The 21,486-nt window shown below is 34.4% G+C and overlaps 1 protein-coding gene across 1 annotated transcript in view; it reads left to right on the plus strand.

Moving 5' to 3' along the window:
- LOC132944403 (zwei Ig domain protein zig-8-like) overlaps window positions 1-21,486 on the plus strand; it is a 585,143-nt gene that overhangs the window by 141,808 nt on the left and 421,849 nt on the right. The gene's annotated exons all lie outside the window — the stretch shown is intronic.

Raw genomic sequence — 21,486 nt, forward strand, 5'->3', positions numbered from 1 at the left:
ATTACGATGTACCAACTTTCAACCGTGAAATCGACCGACGTTGGAAAAGCGAGAAAAAGTCTTCTGGCCGGACAGAGCTCGCCGTCCGTTTCCCAGTCTGTGCTACCACCCCTCCATCGACCGACATGGCTGCTGCTTGCAACGATTGACGGTGGCGGAGAGGTAATGTAACGAATGTCAGACTCGAGTAGGATGTATATAATACATTATTAGTCAGTAAAACCCTTTTTGCGGTTTTTCCAGAGTGGAGAGTGGACAAAAAAAAAATCGTCCTTTGACCAGTACCTCCGTTTTGCGGTAAATGCATTTCACCGAGTCCCAAAAACGGAGCCAAGTACCTATAGTAGGTAGTTAGTCGAATTGACTTACATGCGTTGCACTACTATAATACTGCAGGTAGACGTACTTTTTTTCCATAATATATATTATATATATATATTATACACTACCAACTACCAGTTTGTTAAAAACTTGGGAACCGTCATTCAGAGGTGACCTCTGTCCGTTTTTATGGTAGGTATATAATAATATTTTCTCTAGATTCTGTGGGCAACTAAATAGCTTGTAACAAGCATAAAGCGCCATGCCGGTCAATAACGTGCTTTATTTTCAAAAATGTTTTCGAAATGTAAAAGAGTTTCAGTACTCGTTTATAGATTTGAAATTGGAAACAGATATTTTCCTGTTGTAGATGTTCACTATTATTTTGTCGTACCTATCGTAATATTACGGTGGAGGCTATATTATATTGATGTCAGCATTTTCCAAACCAGTCGAAAAATAACCATCTGTGGACTAATAATTATTATTAATCCATTTCACCTCCAGCACGTAATAATATCACCTGCAAGTTACTAATAATATTTTAGTGATTCGTCGATCCGCAGGTGTTTTTAACACTCATATCTATTCACGTCGTTGCGGTTATATTTTTAAAACACAATATAATATTCAGTTATTTCGTGGTGACACGTATAATTGTGACTAGAGCTAATTTCATAAAATGAACGCATATTTTTTTGCCACGCAATGAAAATGTATTTATTAAATTGCTTTGTTCTTCGGTCAAACATATTATACTATTGCAGTATTTATTTGTCTTTCTATATTTTATTTAATAAGTACAATAATATAATAAGACTATAAAAGTAGTAAAATGAAATGTAGGTTTACTGCAGCGTACAATATATTATATATATATATATATATAATGTTGTATTAAATAATTATATTATACAATAAAACGGAATTACAATTGTTGGGTTTTAATTTAATCTCGGAGTCAAAACAAACGGCTATATTATGTGCTCTGTAATATTTTGTTGTTGTCCCTCTGAGTTTTCGTATCTAACTGCCCCGTACTCACTACACACACGATTTTATGTATAATATTATTATCATTTTATGAATTCAGAAAACGCCTCACTAATAGACAATATCCAAAAGCGATGCAGAACCTTCGCGTGTGCACGATTTTAATCGCCCTCGAATATATTATAATATAGAATATTATTTTTCCGGAGTGAAAATAAAAAAAACACGTTACTAACAAAACCAATTAAAATAATACACCAGCAACTCATAGTGCATAATATATATATTATATATATATGTATATATTATATACAGTCACTGCCGTACCGTTTTGCACGTTCTTAATTTATGTTTCTCTCTTTTTTTTTTTTTTTTTTTTTTATTATTATTTTTAATCTTGCCGAAACCGTAACAGCAAACATTGTGCATGATTTATAAACGTACGATTGAGAAAAAACTTTTATTTCAGTTTTTTCGTTTTTTTTTTTAATTTCCGACATACTTATATATTATTATTGTTATATTTATATATATATATGTACGTATACGATAGTGGCGGTGTACATATTATTATTACACAGAACGACGACGGGAGACCAGGCGGACAAGAGTAGCGGTCGGTACAGAAGGGGACTCGATCGTTGTAGACGTGGGTGGTGGGTGGCTGGGCTGGCGCGGTGGTTAAACGAAATCCGCCGGCACGTATACCGCACAGCAGTGGACTTCCACCATGGTCGGGTCAAACGATAACATTGCATCGTATCGTCGCACTCGGAAGGGCGTATCAATAGGGAGAATACCCGTTTAGTGGGTGGCTATAGAGCATTTCGAAGGCGGCGGCGGTGGAGGCGGTGGTCGGACGGCGCTGGATGCGTGATACGCGCGCACAATGAGATCGCGGTGCCGAGGACTTGGGCCAAAATTACGGACATTTTACAACGTCATTTAACAGAAGCTTAATTATCGTCGGTAGACTTCATTTCCAGTTGCCGATTCCCAATTCATGAATTTGAATTGTGAATTCAGAACCCATTGTGTATGTGTGTGTGTGTGTGTGTGTGTGGTGCTCTGTTGACACAACACTCAAACGCTCCGCACCGTGGCCCATTTGCATGCGACCGTGGGGGATAAGTCTCCACGTGCGCACACCCCTAAAACGAGCACCGGTAATAATACGATTGAAAACTATACACACGCACACACATACATATTATAATAATAATATATTCGTTTAATCTATTTCGACACCACTACACCGTAGTTGTCGGTGCTATACAATATAAACTGACCACACTGCATGCACCCCATTATAATATATTATAAGAATTAATATTTTTTTCCCCAGTGTTGGCGGCATATTATAATATTATTATTGTAGGGTTCCCGTTCGTCCCGTGTTAGTTCAAAGTGTTCCGGCATCCCGATAAAAGGTCCAAAATAACACTTTTGTCCCGAATTTTGTATAATGAGCACGATGGATAACGCACCTTATTTTAAAATTATTTCAAAAATGTAATGTTTTCTTATCATCATTTAACATTTAAAAATTTTAATTATGATTTAAAAATAATCTTAATAACAGAATACAATATGTCAAAAATTCTTATATTATTTGTTTTAGTTATATTAGTTTCAAGTAGGTATTGGATATAAAGTGTATATTTTAATGTGAAAAAAATGAATGTTACTTCGAGGCAAAATGGAATTCTAATTACCAAATGATTACAAAGAATTTTGAAAAGAAATGTCACGTTATGTTGAATTTTGTAATAGGTATATTAACATAATAGGTCCTAATATCCAATACTTCAATATTTTTTCAAGTACATAAAAACCTGCTATAGTGTTACATATATTTATAACATCCTCCCCTTAATTAACATCCATGTAAATATTATTACAAGTATAATAGGCATAATTTAAAAAGTCCCTTATTTTTAATACCTGGTAATATATAAGACATCTAATATTGCTGTATAGTATTGTTACGACGTACATCTCAGAACATGACTGCCGCCGTTAACCCCATGGTCGGCTGACTCGATATTATGATGACATTTATAACGAAGCGGTGCCTTTGTCGAGCGGCCCACTCGCGTATTATATTATCTCGACGAAACGACGTGCCAAGTTTGGAATCGCTCGCTGGGCAAATCGGAAGGTCGCGACGTAGTGGACGGGTCGTCGGATTTTTGGCGGCGTGTGTGGGCGAGAGAAGGGTCGGCGGCACTCGGTAAAAACTCGTACGCTCTTTCCCGGGACCAGTGCCCGGTGACGGGTGGAGATGTGTAGTAGTAGCACTGGGGCACGCCTAAGTACAGCGCGAGTATATCCCTCTATATCGGCTTACAACTTTAGGGTTCCCCACGGACCGCAAGACTCTAAGTCCCGACAAAATCCGCTCTGCGGTTGCCGTTGCGCATATACATGTGAACGCAGCGAGAAAGCACATTGACGATTGCGAATATATACGACAGAAGACGTGCATGTATATACATATATATATAATATATATACATATGTTGTACGAGTTACACACACATATTGTATATAATATAACTGTAAAGCCGCTTTTGTGCTCGTCGTAGACGTCTTCCGGTCGCGGCCGCGTTAATTAGAGAGACGTTCGACCCGACAAATGTTGTTGTTATTATTATTACTACTACTATTATTATTATTATTATTATTACTATCATTGTTATATTAATCGGATCAGTGGAAAACTACCGATATAATGATAATAGAATACTTCCACCGCCGCCGCCGCCATCAACCGTTGTTATTGATTGACGGGAAACCGTCGCCAAAAAACCATCGTCGCGAGCTCCGCTGTAATCCGCCACCGTTCACCCTCCCCGGCGGACCCACTGCACCCGCACCCCCGTTACCGGTCGTGGAATAATTTGCCAGGTGTTGTCGTTATTCGTCGTTTGCGCACACACAGTTAACGTAAGTACCTGTATAATAATATTATATAAATGCGTTTTTATTCTCGACGACCCGATTGTTTCCGCCGTGCCGAATACGAGTGCAGTTCTCTCTCAGACACGTCCCACGTATCGAGTTGCGTTTATTTACCACCCACGACTGGTTCGAAATATTATGCGTAGGTATTGTCTCGGTTTTCGACGACGTCGAAGCTTATTGACATTATAACTTTACGAATCTTAAGTTTGAGTTGAAATATAAGGTTTTCTCTAAGGTCAGGTATTATTGACACGTGTGCTAAATCAAAAAAAAAAAAAAAAACAATCGCAAAATTCAACGACGAATTCTTAGGTAGGTACATCATATTATTGCGTGACTCGTTCAAAATATTTTTCTAAAATTTCTACCGAAAACCACCCTCAGACAGTTGGAGGTTTTTCTTGTCATCTCGTTCTGTGGTCGGCCAGGTCTAAACAACTGCGCGTAACTGTTCCGAAAGGTGATGACGGATAAGGAAATAATAAGATACGCATGTCGTCATAATATGATTTTGTTATATTATAAAGCCAATACGTTTATTGTGTTCTGCTATAAAATTACAAGTGATCCTCAGTAGATGTGAAAAAATATACATGTGTACTTATAAATATAGTTCTATTATGACGTAGAATTTGGAGTAACTATTCTTATTTTAAGACACATGCTTTCATATTGTTTGTAGGGTAGGATTGAACATTTTTAAGATTGTTCAAATTTTATTTTTCAGAACACAAAGAGATATTTATTTCAGTTATATATTTTGAATCAAATGAAAGTAATAGTTGACTGAAGTCTGAAATCACAAATAGGAATAAAAACTACGTTCTCAGTAAATGAAACAATTAAAATTTATCGAATATAATTATTAATAGAATAAAATATTTACATAACAGGTAGGTATGCTACGTACATATTTACACTCTGATATTATATAAAAGTGACAAACAAATTGAATTTAAAAAGAAAATCACAAGTCCAAAAATATTACCTCAATAAAAAATTCGATCGGCACGAATTCATTCCAATCTCGACCTACCTCCAGGGTTGACGCCCAGTCTGACGTCCGAATTAGACTGTTGGTAGCAAAATAATTTTGGGTGTTTTTCGAAAAATTTGAAAGCACGTCAGCGTTACGCGAAAAGGGTACAGCTCGAAAAATTTCAATGTCCAAGCGGAAAAGTCTGAACGCCGCATCAATAATTATCTAAAATGTATTAATCGTATAACGAATTAGTCAAATTTTATTGTTTTTTAAAGCCCGGTCACGTATTGATTTTACATCTCGTTGTGCACGAAATCATGATCGTCACGACGTGTGACATAAACCTATATTGTCGTCGCGTGGGGGAGATTTTATACGTTTCGTACCTCGCGTGTCGTTAATAACTATTACGAAATATAATATTATTATTACAATGTATAATACACAATAATTCGTTCAAGTGTACGCAATTCGTCGTGAAGCGTGATCGGGACAGTGTACACCGCATGCGAGCATGTGTATGTGGTGCGCCCCGGCTCATTTGTTTAATAACATACGTCCGTCCGTGCCGAATAATAATAATAATATTATCTGGAAAATAATAACGATGGAAATTTAATTGGTCTATCCACACGCGTGGTGGTGGTGGTTGAACGCACCCGGTTTATGCGATTGTTGTTATTGTTTTTTTTTTTCGGTGGTCCGGTACGACGCGCATATTATTTTAATGACGTGACTCGTCGCAGTCGTAGCGACGGTCGATTTTACGATGATTTTCGGTGGCGACGATGACACTCACGCACCACTGCCGCAAAATATTTATTATTATAATATTATATACAGGCTGATTCAACAAGCAGCATGCTCATCCCAATTTTTTTCTTCGATATTGCAGTTATTGAAAATGTTTGGCATTTTTAAATATACTGAAAGTACATAATATTTTCAAATTATTGAGATTTTTTTGTACCTCTGAAGGTGTGCCCTGTGGCAAGACAAACTCCTGTTTTCAAATGAGAACCACCCTTTTCAACTAAAATTTATTTAGTTGTTGATTCTTATGAAAAATTATCGACTATCCGAATCAAAATTCGTACAAGTAGTTTTTGAGTAATTTAATTTTGTGTTTTAAGGATAAAAAGACCCCGTGGTAATGGGTTTACACTGTTTACAGGATATGGAGGCTATGGTGATTTGAAAATTGTAGTCATTAAAAAAAATGGCCCAAGTATAATATATAATATAATAGTTATAAAGAATACTTAGTAGGTAATTACTAATAACTAAGAAACTACTCATTCGAATAATTATAAATTAGGAACATCAACATTTTCAAAAAAATTATCCAGTAAATAATGTACAGTAAAAAAGGGGTTCTCATTTGAAAAAAAGTAAAAACAGAATATAATATTTATATCGCTACAGGACTCTCCTTACGTGGTACAAAAAAAAATCAAGAATTTAAACATTTTTCTTTGAGTACCTATATTGAAAAATTCCAAAAATTAGAATTTGAGTAAATGCATTATTTATGGACGAATAGGGTAGAGCATGCATGGTGAATCGTCATATTATAAAGATTATTGTTTATCCGACCATGTAAAAATATCAATATCGAATATCATACAATATTTACATCTTTGCAGAGTGGGTAACAACATTCTTCAAAAACGTCTCTTTTTTGTAACTGCAATATTATAATAGTAATATTATTCTGTTATTGTTAATCTTATTTCGAATATTAATTACCTCTTCATTGTAATAATATAATATGAATTAAACCTTTTTTATTTTGTCTTGGAGATTCATAATATTATGTAATAAGCACTGGTTGTATATATAGTATTGCAGACGGTATAACGGTATAAATACAATATTTTATTATTTGGGTACCCAGTATATTGTTTGACTATTTATTTTCTCTCGCTCGAACTGACCGGCTGAATCGTTAGAAAGTAAACGCCAAATTTATTCTCTCCGGCCGTCCATCACATTTTAGACAGTGCATAATATATTATAATATACTGACACATGGACCCGATATCAGTATAAATTTTAATACAACAGTCGTAATACTGACCGATATGATACCGGGCCGCTAGCGGATATCTCATGGATTTCTGTGGTCCGCCCTTATCTCGGTCCCGCCGCGATTAGCGTCGCATAGAATACACCCTGCCCCCCCCTCACCCCCGATGGTCACACGACTCCTCCGCGGTCATCTCGAAATCACATCGGAAGCGCAAATCAAACGTTCGCTTCTGATTTCCCGGAAACGCGTCTCCGTCTTGTTATCGATTTCCGGCAGCAAGTCGCGCCCGTCGTCCGTCACGTCATGAGCGGAGCGGGCGCGTGGTGGGTATAAAGCTCACTGTCGGCCGCGTACCCCGCGCACCGCCCTCCATCCACCCATCCACCCACCCACCACCGGAAAAGTCTATGGAAGTTACGACGATCGGCGTAAATCGATTTCGCGTTCTGTTCCGCTTGTCGTCGACCAAATGTCACGACATTACAATACATATCATAATGTTATTATTATTATTGTTGTTGTTGTTGTTGTTATTATCATTATTATTATAGCTGGTGCACACATTGCGGGGGTGGGGGAACGACCCGGGATGGAACGGTGCTTTAATGTCACATATGTGTAAGTATATGGCGACGCTAAGTAGTTTTTCGATTACACGGAGGATTTCGCGAGGTATAACGTTTCGAACCTACCGTAGTGAGTATAACGTGAGTATAAAATTCTGTCGCACGTAACAATACTCTCGTTTGGACGATCTGTAACTGGGTGTGTCTGGAGGATTTGACGGTCGTTCGAACAACCAATCGTTATTAAATATTATCATATCCTGTTTCTTATTGATTCTCCGTGTAGGTGTATTAAAAGCGTCACGACTTTATTACGTAGGTAAATAATTTTAAATAGTTATTATATTATAGGCCTGATAGAGATATTATGTTTATCCGTAGAAAAGTTAACTTTTTTTAGCTCGTTGTAAGAAATTTCATATTTTCTAACACACATATTATTATATAATATTATTGACTATGTAACAATAAATTATTCAATTTTGCATATTTTGACATTTTAATGTTTGCCTTTTTAGGTCATTTTTCTTTTTTATTGCATTTTACGGTGTTTTAAAACATGTTTTATTTCTGTCAATTAATTTTTTTTTACAGGCATTTTATGAATTATTTTTTTATTTTATAAAGGTTGTATATAACCGTGTCTTTCTATGATTTCTAAGCAGCTTTCTAAATAAATCAAATGATTATATTGGTTTTGTTAGGCAATTAAAACAATATGAGCATACAAAATACGGGTTTGTTCTCAACTAGACTTTAAACGACCTTTAATATTTTTATATTTTAGGAATTTTTAATAATATGAAATGCATATTTTAATGCATTTCAAACTGAATATAGTATTGATTGTAAATGCATTTTTAAGGTAAAACATTATGGTGCATTAAATGCACAGTTGTTCTGGCTATTATTCTAAAAGGTTTTTTATGAGTACAATCCGTTTCAAAAAAATTATAGACGCAACGGGAATACGCGATATTGGTGTCAGCGTTTTAATATTAAATTTTATGTCCATTATCAAAACCTTATATTATTATTATTATTATTATTATTATTATTATTACTATTACTACGTGGCAGATAATATTATCTGACGTTTGACTAATAAACTATCAACACAATATTTTATGTCACTAAAGGCGACTTTTCGTACGAACAATACCTTTACGCTTAATTTGCAATACCTAGTCGTTTCGCTTGATGTGCTGCTACAGTCGCTAAAATAATTCAATTTTCCGATACACGCCATACATAATATGTGTACGCACCTACCTACCTATACGCGTTACGATATCGCGAGCAAAAGTTTACAAATTAAATGGAAAAACGTCAATTCATATTTTACAACAACTATATAAAATATATACCCATACCTAGGTATATTATAGGGGTGGTTACAAAATGTGCGTTTTAACGGAGCGAGGCGTACTGCAGTCGTGTCCCGTTATGTTTTAACGCCGAGCGTAAATTACAAGTGAGTGGATGTATTCTTAAATGTCAGATTAAAATTAATTTACAGGGTCTTTCGTGTCGCGAGAGTGAAATATGAAGTAATAATAGCTCACAATATTATATTGTATAATAAATTGGTTGCGATTTCTAATTAGCGTCGTGTACCTATACTACCTATATAATACCCATTATAATAATATTATTATATAGTTGTGCAGTTGTATTGCAAGCATTATTATATTTTCCTTTTGCAGTGGTAAGGCGGCCTGTGGCGCTGAAACGCGAAGACCGTAATAACTATTATACATTACACCGGTCGGAACATTCCAATTATTTATTTTGTCCTATTATATAACATTATATAACATTATAATATAATATTATTACATAATATACTAGGCATATAATATTATATTATATAAGTACTTTGAATATGACCGAAATTTATCGGTAGCGCTATAACTGATGTCGGTATAGGTACCTAATATAATAATATTATTTTGATCGTAATGTTGACCAGCCGTTCCGGAAAATTGTTAACATTCCATTCGTAATAATGTGCAAATATTGTGATAACATCACTATCGCCTTTTGGGCGAGATAATTGCACATTGCGCGATTCGCCCGCAGAGACATCGTCAAAATACGTTGAACTTCCACACAACTCACTGGTAGTGCACCCAGCTATTATATCATTCTATATTTTAATTTAGTATAAATAATATTATATTATTATTTATTATGATAATGCCAGTCGTGTCGAATTATGAATCATCAAATATAGTTATGACGTTTACATGGCTAGGACTGTTGACCGGCTAGAATATTATTGTCATTTCATTCATAATACTGTGCAAATATTGTGATAACATCATTATCGCCTTTTGGGCGGGACGATTGCATTTTGTGCGATGCACTTTTCACGATTCGCACGCAGCGGTCACTTTCAGCGCATCGTCAAAATACGTTCAAATAATACACAACTCACTGGTGGTGCACTGAGTTAGTATATTATCTTCTATATTATAATTTAGTAGAAATAATATAATATTATTATTTATAATGATAGTGTCGAATTATGAATCATCGATGAATGTTGAACATGACTGTTCACCGGCTAGAATATTATTGTCATTTCATTCATAATACTGTGCAAATATTGTAATAACGTTATTATCACATTTCATGCGAGACATGCACCTAAGTGGTCATTCACCCGTGGCGGTCACTCAGCATCGTCGAAATACATCTTGCTGTCTGTACGCAATGCATACTTTTTGATAAGTATTGCTAATATTTTATAAAGCCTCATTTTTCATTTATTTGATAGTATTTTCGATCGTAGGCACTTGGGTAGTGCATATAAACACGTCTTATTGTCTGCTAAAACTAGTTTCTCAATATCTTTCGTGATTGTTATTTTGGCCGTTTAGTTTTGTGTCTAGAATCAAGATAGGTACTATTAAAACTATGTAGATATTCAAATTTGTACTCTCCGATCTGTATTATAGTCCTTGTCTGATGCTTTTGTAGTTGCTATCTCGTTATACACAATATACTATTTTTGATTAATTATTAAAATGTCAGTCGTATTTAATTATTAACTATCGATAATTAGGATAGTGTATCGTAATAATAATACAACTATTTGTACCTATACATGCCTAGGACTATATTCCAAAATATTATTATTGTTTCATTCATAGTACCTACTGCAGACATTCTAATGACATTTTCATCGCCTTTTAAGCGAATGTATTGCACATTGTGGTTGTCGATTCTCTCATGGCAGTGTCAATTTCGACCGTTTAATACTTAAGGTCGATCACTTGACATCGTAAAAATATGTACAACACACAACTCACTGGCGAAGTGCATCCAAACCTCGATGCACCTCACTGGTGCCATATTATACGCTATACCACGTGTTATTCTTTTGTCATTAAACACTTATTATTTCAATAAGTATAAATGTTTTTGAAAAAAAAATTCATAGTTTCTACTTTTTTAGTCGTTGAAAAATATATGATTTATATTTTTATATTTTTATCGTTAACATTTTTTAAGTGTTTTTCTTTTTCGAATGAGAACGTACAGTTTTAGTTTCATATTTAAAAACCAGACAATTTTTCTAAGTGTTTCGATACATAAGAATGGAAATAAGTGGTTTGTGAGTTATAACTTATACGCATTTAAAGTTTAAATGAGAGGAGTGCAGTGGTACGTGGTTACCCCGCAAAATGTTGATCCACTACTCGACTTATCTAAACTCTAAATACCTTCTTATAACTGATAAATACGGTTTTTATGTATCGAAATGGTCAGAAAAATATTGTTGTGCTTCCAAAAATAATATTGAAGCTGTATGTTATAATTCAAAAAAGTAAAAAACATAACATTACTATAAGGGTAAAAATATAACTTTTTAATAAAAACGTTGGTGTGTAACGACTTGAAACCATGTAAAAAAAAATATTTTTCAAAAACAATGATAGAATTTGAATAATGAATGTGTTACGTTAAATGAACCAACCGGTAAAGTGTATAAATAATAGAATATTATAATTATATAATATTGTAATGACAGTCGCATATCGAATTATTAACAACTATCAATAACTATTGTATAGTGTATCATAATAACAATACTACAATGTTATATATTATGATATACAGGCTCTGTCTGTTGACCTCCTATCTTCCGGAATAGTATATTACCATTCCATTCATAATACTGCAAAATATATTCAAATATCATTACGATCGCCTTTTAGCCGAGAGGATCGCACTTTGTGGTCGTCGATTCCGACCGTTTAATGCCAAAGGTCGATCGCTCTACGTCGTATAATTAATATTATGTACAACTCGCAACACTCACTGGCGATGAGGTGGATGTACCGAGGTATGTCGGGTTGGTGTCATATTATAATATAGTATACATAATATTATAATATAATAACAATACCCATTATTATTTATTATTATTATTATTATTATTATTATTATGTCAGACGTATATTGAATTATTTACCATCGATAATAATAATAATATTACAATATTGCAATTCTATATAATATAATATATATTGTATACGCAGCTCGATGCATATAATATATATATATATATATATATATATATATATTGTATTAAAATAATAATAATAATGCTGTTGGAAAACATCGTGAGAACGCTATTATTAGGTATAATAATACGTGACGTATACGTGGGATCGTAACCACTATTCGATAATTTAGTGTTACATATTGTAGGTAGTGTAATACGTGTAAAGTGCATGCATAATATAGGTAATATATAGTATACAAAATATATGTAACGATGTAATATAATATGTGCAGATCCATTAACGCCGATATATATAAATACACAGCGTCATATCATATATATAGAATGCGGCGGCATCGGTGGTTTATTAAAAATTTAACGAGATCGACCTCCAAGCGAATATTTTATCGGCTGCTTTTAATAATGTTCCTTCGATTCTCGAGGTTTATTATAATACGAAAACCATCATATTACAGTGCCGCTATAATAATAATTGATAACGAACCGATTCGGTCCGATATCATGAGCAGGTGGTTGCAGTTATGATATTATTTAATTGTGCTAGTCATCGGTTTTCTGCAGTTGTCGCAGCAGGCGATAGATGAGATTATTTTATTTGATAACGGTAAAAAGCTTAATAATATCCGACTTCCTATATTATTGTAATACATATACTAAATTACTTATGTTTATAAATAATTATTCAAAACTAGTGCGGTTAGTGGACTTATTACATTAATTTGGAAAATATAATTATTTTATATTTTACTACAGACAGACCTACTGTAAAATTATGCAGATTAATCCTCGCGATGGTATACGTAATTATTCCACCCCAACTGTTAATAAATTTCAAACTTTATCGATCGATTGGATATGATATTATTTTACCGTATAGGTGTGATATTTTTTTTTAAAATAACGAATCGTATCGTTGGTTTGGGGTGATTTGATATACATATTATTTTTTTATTATTATTCACTGTAACTATACCAATCGGGCTAACGGTCAATAATAATTGAGAAAATAGTCGACGAAAAAAGTTAAAGTACCCACTCCGTTGATTGTCGCGTAAGAACTTTCTATACATCTGTACGATAGCGCAATAGGTGTGCTGGGGGGAGTCTTGCCCTCTCGCCCAAAATTGTATTACTCATAGCACCCTTGAATGGAAAATTAATAAATAATAATAAAGCACATTTTGCACGGCAATATTCTGCAAGTGACAACATATTCAACACCAACGGCAACGATATCAACGCAATGGGTTCAACACAAATTCATAAGACGTAAGACATTTTGTAATTTTTACTTGTTTAATATTGGGTGAAGTGTACTTATATTTTGATGTAAATTTTTAAATTGACCTATTTCATCAAGGATAACTCAGCTAATTACAGGCCATACTCATTCAAAATTTAATACCTATAATCTATATTATATACTTATATTGTACCTTTTTGAAAACTTGGTAAATGATAACTTGCATCTGACTTTAATTTTTTTAAGTAAAACTTAAAACAAATGTTTAACACTTTTTTTAGGTGGTATTTTTTTATAAACTTTAATATTTTCATTATTTTATTACATAATTAATATAAAGCAATTTTTCATTTAGTACACATATTATATTTACAAATTTTGATTTTCAATGAAATATACAAATCAGAGCTGCCTCGACTAAAAATAAAATAAATAATGACACTAGATCAAAAATAATTATTTTGTAATTTATCAATTTTATAATAAAAATAGGCAATGTACGAGGGGTAGGGCTACTCTTTTGGAAAATTTACGGAGGTGCTTCAAACCCACTAAAAGGCTAGTTAAACCACCGAGTCACCGCATATCATCATATATATAGCTATAGGGCGCATCGCGAGAATTCGCCGCGTTCAAATGCGATTGCTAAAATTATTGTAACGTCGAAGTTTGAGTGTCAAAGAATCGCACTTGTGAAGACGACAATACACATGTATGTAACAAAATGTTTTGCACATTTGTTTATGGCAATGGTATATATCATATTATTATATTATTGTAATAGCGATATGCATCGAACTGTATTCTGAGCGTCGGTAAACGCTAAACGCTAACACGTCACAAGTCATCCGTTTACAAAAGGTCTCGTCGGTGGTTTTATGGCCTTATACGATTACTATTTATATATTCACACACCCACAGCCACTAGAGGTACGACCCTCGAGGACTGTGTCGTTGCGGCGGACTAGCTCGGCGTACGGAACTACAGAACTCTGAACTCTACCCATCGTAAATTACTATATTCTCTATCGCCCTACTGCCGTCTCACTCCTTCTTCCTCTTTCCTCCACCTTCAACCCCCTCGAGTCGTAAATGGATATATATATCTTATATATAATTATGTAGGTCACATCCAGCGTCGCGTATAAATAGTGGCGTGTTGTTTTCGAAGGGGCGCGAGTCACGTGCTGCGACGACTGCAGGCTGTTGAACGTCGACGGCACATACGACACGACTACGGGTACAAAGTATGTCGTCGTATACCCGTGTGGGTATATGTGTAATTTCGTTGTCCTCTCAGACCTCACATAAGATACATTTCGGCAAATCGAACCGACCAGGACGTGCGATAGTGCAGATGGAAGCGGTGGTGAGCACGACAACGACGACGACAGATGTTCGACGAAAATGCTATATTGCCGTTTTGACCCGAATTTATATTATATATAACGTTATTAGGTATTATTTCTTTTCTTGGATGAAAAATATCGTCTCGAAAAAATCGTTTGTGTGCGTTCGCGTGCGACGTGCGAACAACGTTTACGGTGAAAAAAAAAAAAAAAACTACATTAATACTTTCTGTTTTTCGGCGCTGATATTCATCGACTTGGCGGAATTCAGGTGGATATCGGTCGTATTTAACGCGGTATAAAGTACGCCGCAGATATTCAAAATACTGAACTTTCTACGATCATCTAGTGAAATTATATTTTTATAACATCATCAGATGTGGAAGAAAAAAAATTGGGGATAAGGTTTGACGAATAATATTGTACACATATCGCATTAACCCTTTCGCTTCGTTTTCCATTTAAACGATGCGCGGTAGTAATCTGATAAGTACCTAATAACTAAGAATACGGGGTCAGCTTTGGCCTTTGAGCTCTGCTTTTCTTTTAACAAGGATAATGCGCAGCGGGTATTGGGATGCAGCTTATATTATAATGCGACCTATTTGGCGGTGGTTTTGTCCTACACTCACAGATATTGCAAAATGTCGAGATGGCAATAGCGGACCGTACCCATAATATACACTGTTTACAGTGAAACTGCGAAGGAAATGAGCGATTGATTGAAGATTGGTGGGCTGCAAAATCATACCAAAATATCATCATAATATATTATATTGTTATCACTCGGTGCGATGGTACTTATGTTCCATATACCCTGTTACAATATTATGATAATATTGTACGTTACAGCCCTGATAAAAGTAATTTTTATATACCGCATCTTTAATGTAATATTATTATAGGCGTTCACATTTTTATGACATCAGTTGTGGCCGAAAAAATAGAGAAATAAGGAATTACAGTTCACAATATTATATAGATAACAGGCGCGTAACGACGGGGGGCTATGCATAGCCTGAAGCCCCCGCTTCTTAGGTCTTGGGTACTTAAAATATTTGAAATATTACCTTAATTTTGAGTTTATTGACTATACTGAAAACGTTAGATGATCAATACTATACTTGAATCATATTATATAATATTATTGCTCATTGAAATTTAGTAGTGATTGATAATTGAAATTATTTAACTTGCCCCCCCCCCCCCCCCCATTTCATTTCTAGATCTAATTCAAACGATGCTGTAGTTATCTAACAACTGAGAATAAGAGGTCAAATTTAATCTCTTCTTTTAACAAGGATAATACGCGAGGTATTTGGATGCAGCTTATGTTAAAACGACAGCTATTTGGCGATGGTTTTGTGCACGCCATAAATCACGCTCACATAATATTGCGAGATGTCGATATCGCAATAACGGACTGTAGGTACCTATAATACACACTGTTTTCAGTGAAACTGCGAGGGAAATGAGCGATCGATTGATGATCCGTGAAGATTATTGTGGGCCGCGAAGTCATACCCAAACGTCATCATACATAACGAATCGTTATCACCACTGGTGCCTATCATCGAAACGCCACGATATTATGGTACGTTTACAGCCCCTACGGTTACGAGTATATCCGATAAAAATTGTACCACCTCGTTAATATATATTATGAGCATGACATCAGATGTGGACAAAAGATGGGGGGATACGGCTTGACAATATTGATAACCAACTATAACATACCTACAATATATCACATGAACCCTTTCGCTTTTATTTTAATGTTTTTTTACCCAAACATCATCATACATATCGAATCGTTATCGCCTCCGCGCTGGTACGTGGAAACACCACGATATTATTATCGTACGTACACAGCCCCAATGGTTACGAGTACCTACCAAATGAAATTTCCGATAGAAATAACCGTACCGCCTCGTCAATATTAATATAATAGTATAATATCATAGGAATTATTTAGGCGTACGCGTGATGACGAATATCGACGTATAGAGTAATTTTACCTGTGAAATACGCGTATTCTGACGAGGGTCGTCGGCTTCCGAAATGCCGTGTCGTCGGTCGATTTAATCAAGCGAAATCTCCGTACGGGCGCGTGATAATATTTTGAATTTCCTATGCGTGCGGAACGGCGGCCGACTTGCGGCGGACATAATATAGTAAATTATTATTATTATTATACGATTGTCCGTGTATGATGTGCTATAATATTGCTGTGCGATTTCGATAACGATTTGACGTGCGTATTAATATAATATTGTGTCCGTTGTGGCAATTATTGCGTGGGTGGGGGTGGGGGTGGCGATTAATGCGATTAAGGCGGTGTGCGCGTGTCAGCGATGAGGTGAGTACCTACCTATAAATACAGTGAACAGGTATATAATTATATTACACATATTCTGTATTATGTGCGTAGTCGTACTGATTGCCGGGCTTGAAACCGATTGAAAAAATGTCGGTTTCGGTTTTGATTTTGTATACCGTTTTTTTAATTTTTTCGATTTCAGTTTCAATTTAAAATTTATTAGGAAATTTTGGTTTTTGTTTCAATTTTGTATACCAGTTTCCAATTTATTTCGGTTTTGGATTTATTACCGGTTTCTAATTTTTTCTGTTTCGTTTTTGATTTTGTTTTTGGTTTCAGTTTTTAAACGGCTTATACCAGTTTCTAAAATCGGTTTCAAGGCCTGGACTATTTACGTTCATTCTTAGTTTATTAATTTATTTGAATCACCGGAACGCGCGTTAAAATCGCCTTTTGTGTAAAGTAAACTTTTCAAAATGTTCATAATATAAAAATTTAAAAAAAAAAAAAGTTTTTTAAAATAAATATTATTGGTTTCGGTTTTTTAACGGTTTATACCGGTTTAAAGTCCTGACTGATTGTATAGTTCTGAATTCCACGTGTTATAAACCAGTAACGCGGTAACATATTATATGAGTGTGTATTACGCTGTGTTAGGCGCACCATACTTTATCGTTTCCCTTAAAAACAATACACCCGCCGTGCATGCGGTGACGGTCTCCCGGTGTAGATCTCTTATGTCATTCATCTCGTGACCGGATGTGCGTTGGCCACTCGACAGACCTGCAGAATCGACCGAATATATTATTATACCGTGGTAAATGCAATACAATAATATATTATACGTATTATATGTATAGATACCGCGTCGGACGTAAATGATGATATACGAGATGCATTAAGCGCAGGTACTTTTGATCAAAGCGAGGAGGAAAAAATATCCCGTCAGAGTGTAGCCGCGGTGTGGTCGACGAAGACAAACCGTGCAGGGTTCGGAATGAACGTGACCGATATGTGCACATACTCATCATGCCCTTAATTGTGTTTTTCGCGTAACGCGGGTTTTTAATTAAAAACCTCTTTCGGAAACCGGAAAATTCGTATTTCGTTCCCTAGTGGTTTTCGTTTCTAGGCAGAGAGAATTATCGTAGTCGTAAACCTGCAGCGGAGAGATCGCTATATAATATAGGTACGCGTTTTATCATGAGGTGTACAGGACGATTCTCGTAACAAGCAGCCTGCTACGACTGCGCTCATTATCCCAGGCAATCAATTGTCGTATATGATACTCTACGGACACGCGTATACAATATTATACGTAGTGTTCAAAACACTTAAATTTATTTAGTAGTAATATTTTTTTTTTAAGCACGAAAAACGAGTGGAATGACGAGCGCGTCCCGTGTAAAAAAAGAATAGTTCTATCCATAGAAAAAGAAAAAAAATACTACTGTGCATATTGTCACAAAGGCTGAACAAATAGTCACAGACGCGCAATGATCCTATGTCGTATACCTATTATAATAATAGATTTTAACGTATCACTGTTTATGCTATTGCAGAATCCCATTAGACCGGTGTGTGTATTAGTCGTCAAATTCGTGTAATTAAAACGCACGCCTACACGCATATTTATTTAAACAACACGAATTGTTTTTGCGACGAGTATAAAAAGCAAAATATAAGTGAAAAATCCTTGAACGCGCGGCAAAAAAAAAAAATTACTGTAGGTAGGTATACGGATAATACCGTGATAATACAATGACTGTATATAAAACGTATTAAAAAAAATCCGGAGAAGTCGTTTTGATGCATAGATGATAATGTGAGTATATGTGCCTACTTTGCATTTACTATTGCGAATGTGTTAAGTTTGAATTCAACCGTAAACCTTTGCATAGGTACGAAAAACGATTCTGCAGAGCGCAAACGGCGCGTCCGCCTCTATTAATTATAAAGATGTCTTACAAATTACACAAAAAGTAATTCGTTTATTTTTCTATTATTATAAATTGATAAATACAGTACTTTGAACCAATAAATGCAGAAAATGTCACTCCTACTATTATACTTCAACAATTATTATTATTTAATAATACATAGGGGGCCTTCGGGTGTGGTTCGGTGGGTGGCCTGAGTCACTAACGTGTTCTGAGGTCAAGCATCGGCTGGCGTCGCTAGTTCCCGGATGGGTGACCAGTGACCAGTGACCGCCCTAGTTTTCAGTGACGAATCCTCGCCACACATACTACACCTGTTCCTCAACCAACCATAAAACCCCTACAAAATAATAGGCTTCAGATTAATAAAAATAAAAAATAATAATAATACATACATATAGGTATCATAATGCAATATGAATATGAATATTATTATGTAATAATAATTACATTATAACCGTTGTTAGGTAACTTATAAGTTGTAAAACATACCGACGTATTATAGTAGAACAGTTAAGTTTATGGTAAATTATAATAGTGAATAACAATATAAAAATGCACTGATTATAGAAAACAATAATAAACATTATGGTGAAAAGTTCAAGTCTTTATAAAAAATATTTTATAACAACCTAATGAATAAAAAACTTTTGTTATTCGTTTAAAAATCCTATTTCATCAAAATCTGAACTCAAACGCTTATAAAAAAAATATTCATATAAATCTCGATATTTGCAAATTGGTATACTTACTATTATAACATTTTCAAGCTTTTTATCAACAAAAAATTTGAAAATGTGAAATGCCATAAATGTAATCCATAAATGGATTAAAATTAGTCTTCTTATTTTTGTTATTTTTTATCTTGTATAGAACATTTTAGTTGGAGTTATATATTAAATGTTTTAAGTTTTTAAGATTAATATTTTTTGAATTATTACAAAATGACAACAATTATCGTTATTATACGTTTGAATTTAGAATTTTGTCATAATTTAAGCTACACACGATCATAAAAAATAATGTGGCTGTATGCCAAACTTTTTTTTTTGCGATTTCATGAGGAATCTTTATAATATTTTCAAACTTTAAGTATTAAAATTTAGATTTATCTACAGAATAATTTGTACATACAATTCGTGATTTTGAATTCTTTAAACAAAAAACTTTAATTTAGGTTTGTCGAAAACGAATCTTACGTAAATATTCCTGTTTTTATTGTTTATCGATAATTGTAAAAAATATTTAAATTTTATAAACATAAAAATACTTTTAAAAAAACCCATACCCTTCTCCTTCACAACCAACTACGGACTAAATAAAATTTGTTACCAAAAAACCACACTCAATGACGACAGTAAAAAAAAAAAAACAAATCATTGTAAAACTTATAACTATGTCATCGCTTAAAATCTAAAATTGTAATATTTGTAGCTTGGCGTAGCGAGTTGGTTGATCCCAGTCGCGCAATGCGACTGAGAGTAAGTAACGGCCGCAGGTACTAGCTCCCGGATGGGTGACCACCCGGGTACTTAGTAATTAAAAACCTTGCCAATCATACACTTGTTGCTAACCCTACCGTAACAACACCTTACCGTACCATCCTTACCGACCACAGGTCATATTGTTCATAACCCCAACAACAACTAATGGCCATAGTCGCCGGGAACAAGTTCAATTAAAAAAAAAAAATATTTTATATATATTGCGTAAACCAATGAAAACGAGTTATCTCATATAATATAATTTCTAAGTTCTATTTCCGTAAAAGAAATATTTTGGAAAACTAGCAATGCTAATATCACTATAAATATCCACCTAATGATAATCATGTTAAAAAGTTACGATTTTGGTGTACACTGAAGGCCTTAGAATAGCATGGGCTATTATTATTTCAACATTTTTTCGCAGGCATTCAAAAATTGTAAAACTATACTAATTTATGACTTTTTAAAGTGGTATTTTAATTATTATATCGTTAATAGTAATAACTGTTATTATACTGCCGTAACAACGCAAAAATCAATTGGATATTAATTTGATATCATTGTTGTGTAACACTATACTAAGAGTGCAATTGTCTATCGTGCATAGGAATAGTTCAGGTTGTCATACATAATAATATGTATATTATTGCAAAGGATGCAGTCATACAGATACCACACACTTGTGTAAATTAAACATGAAACATGTACGCATACAATACTAATATAACGTTTTGTCACTAAATTAATAA

This window comes from Metopolophium dirhodum, chromosome 5 (assembly GCF_019925205.1).
Source record: "Metopolophium dirhodum isolate CAU chromosome 5, ASM1992520v1, whole genome shotgun sequence".
In the NCBI taxonomy this organism is placed as follows: domain Eukaryota; kingdom Metazoa; phylum Arthropoda; class Insecta; order Hemiptera; family Aphididae; genus Metopolophium; species Metopolophium dirhodum.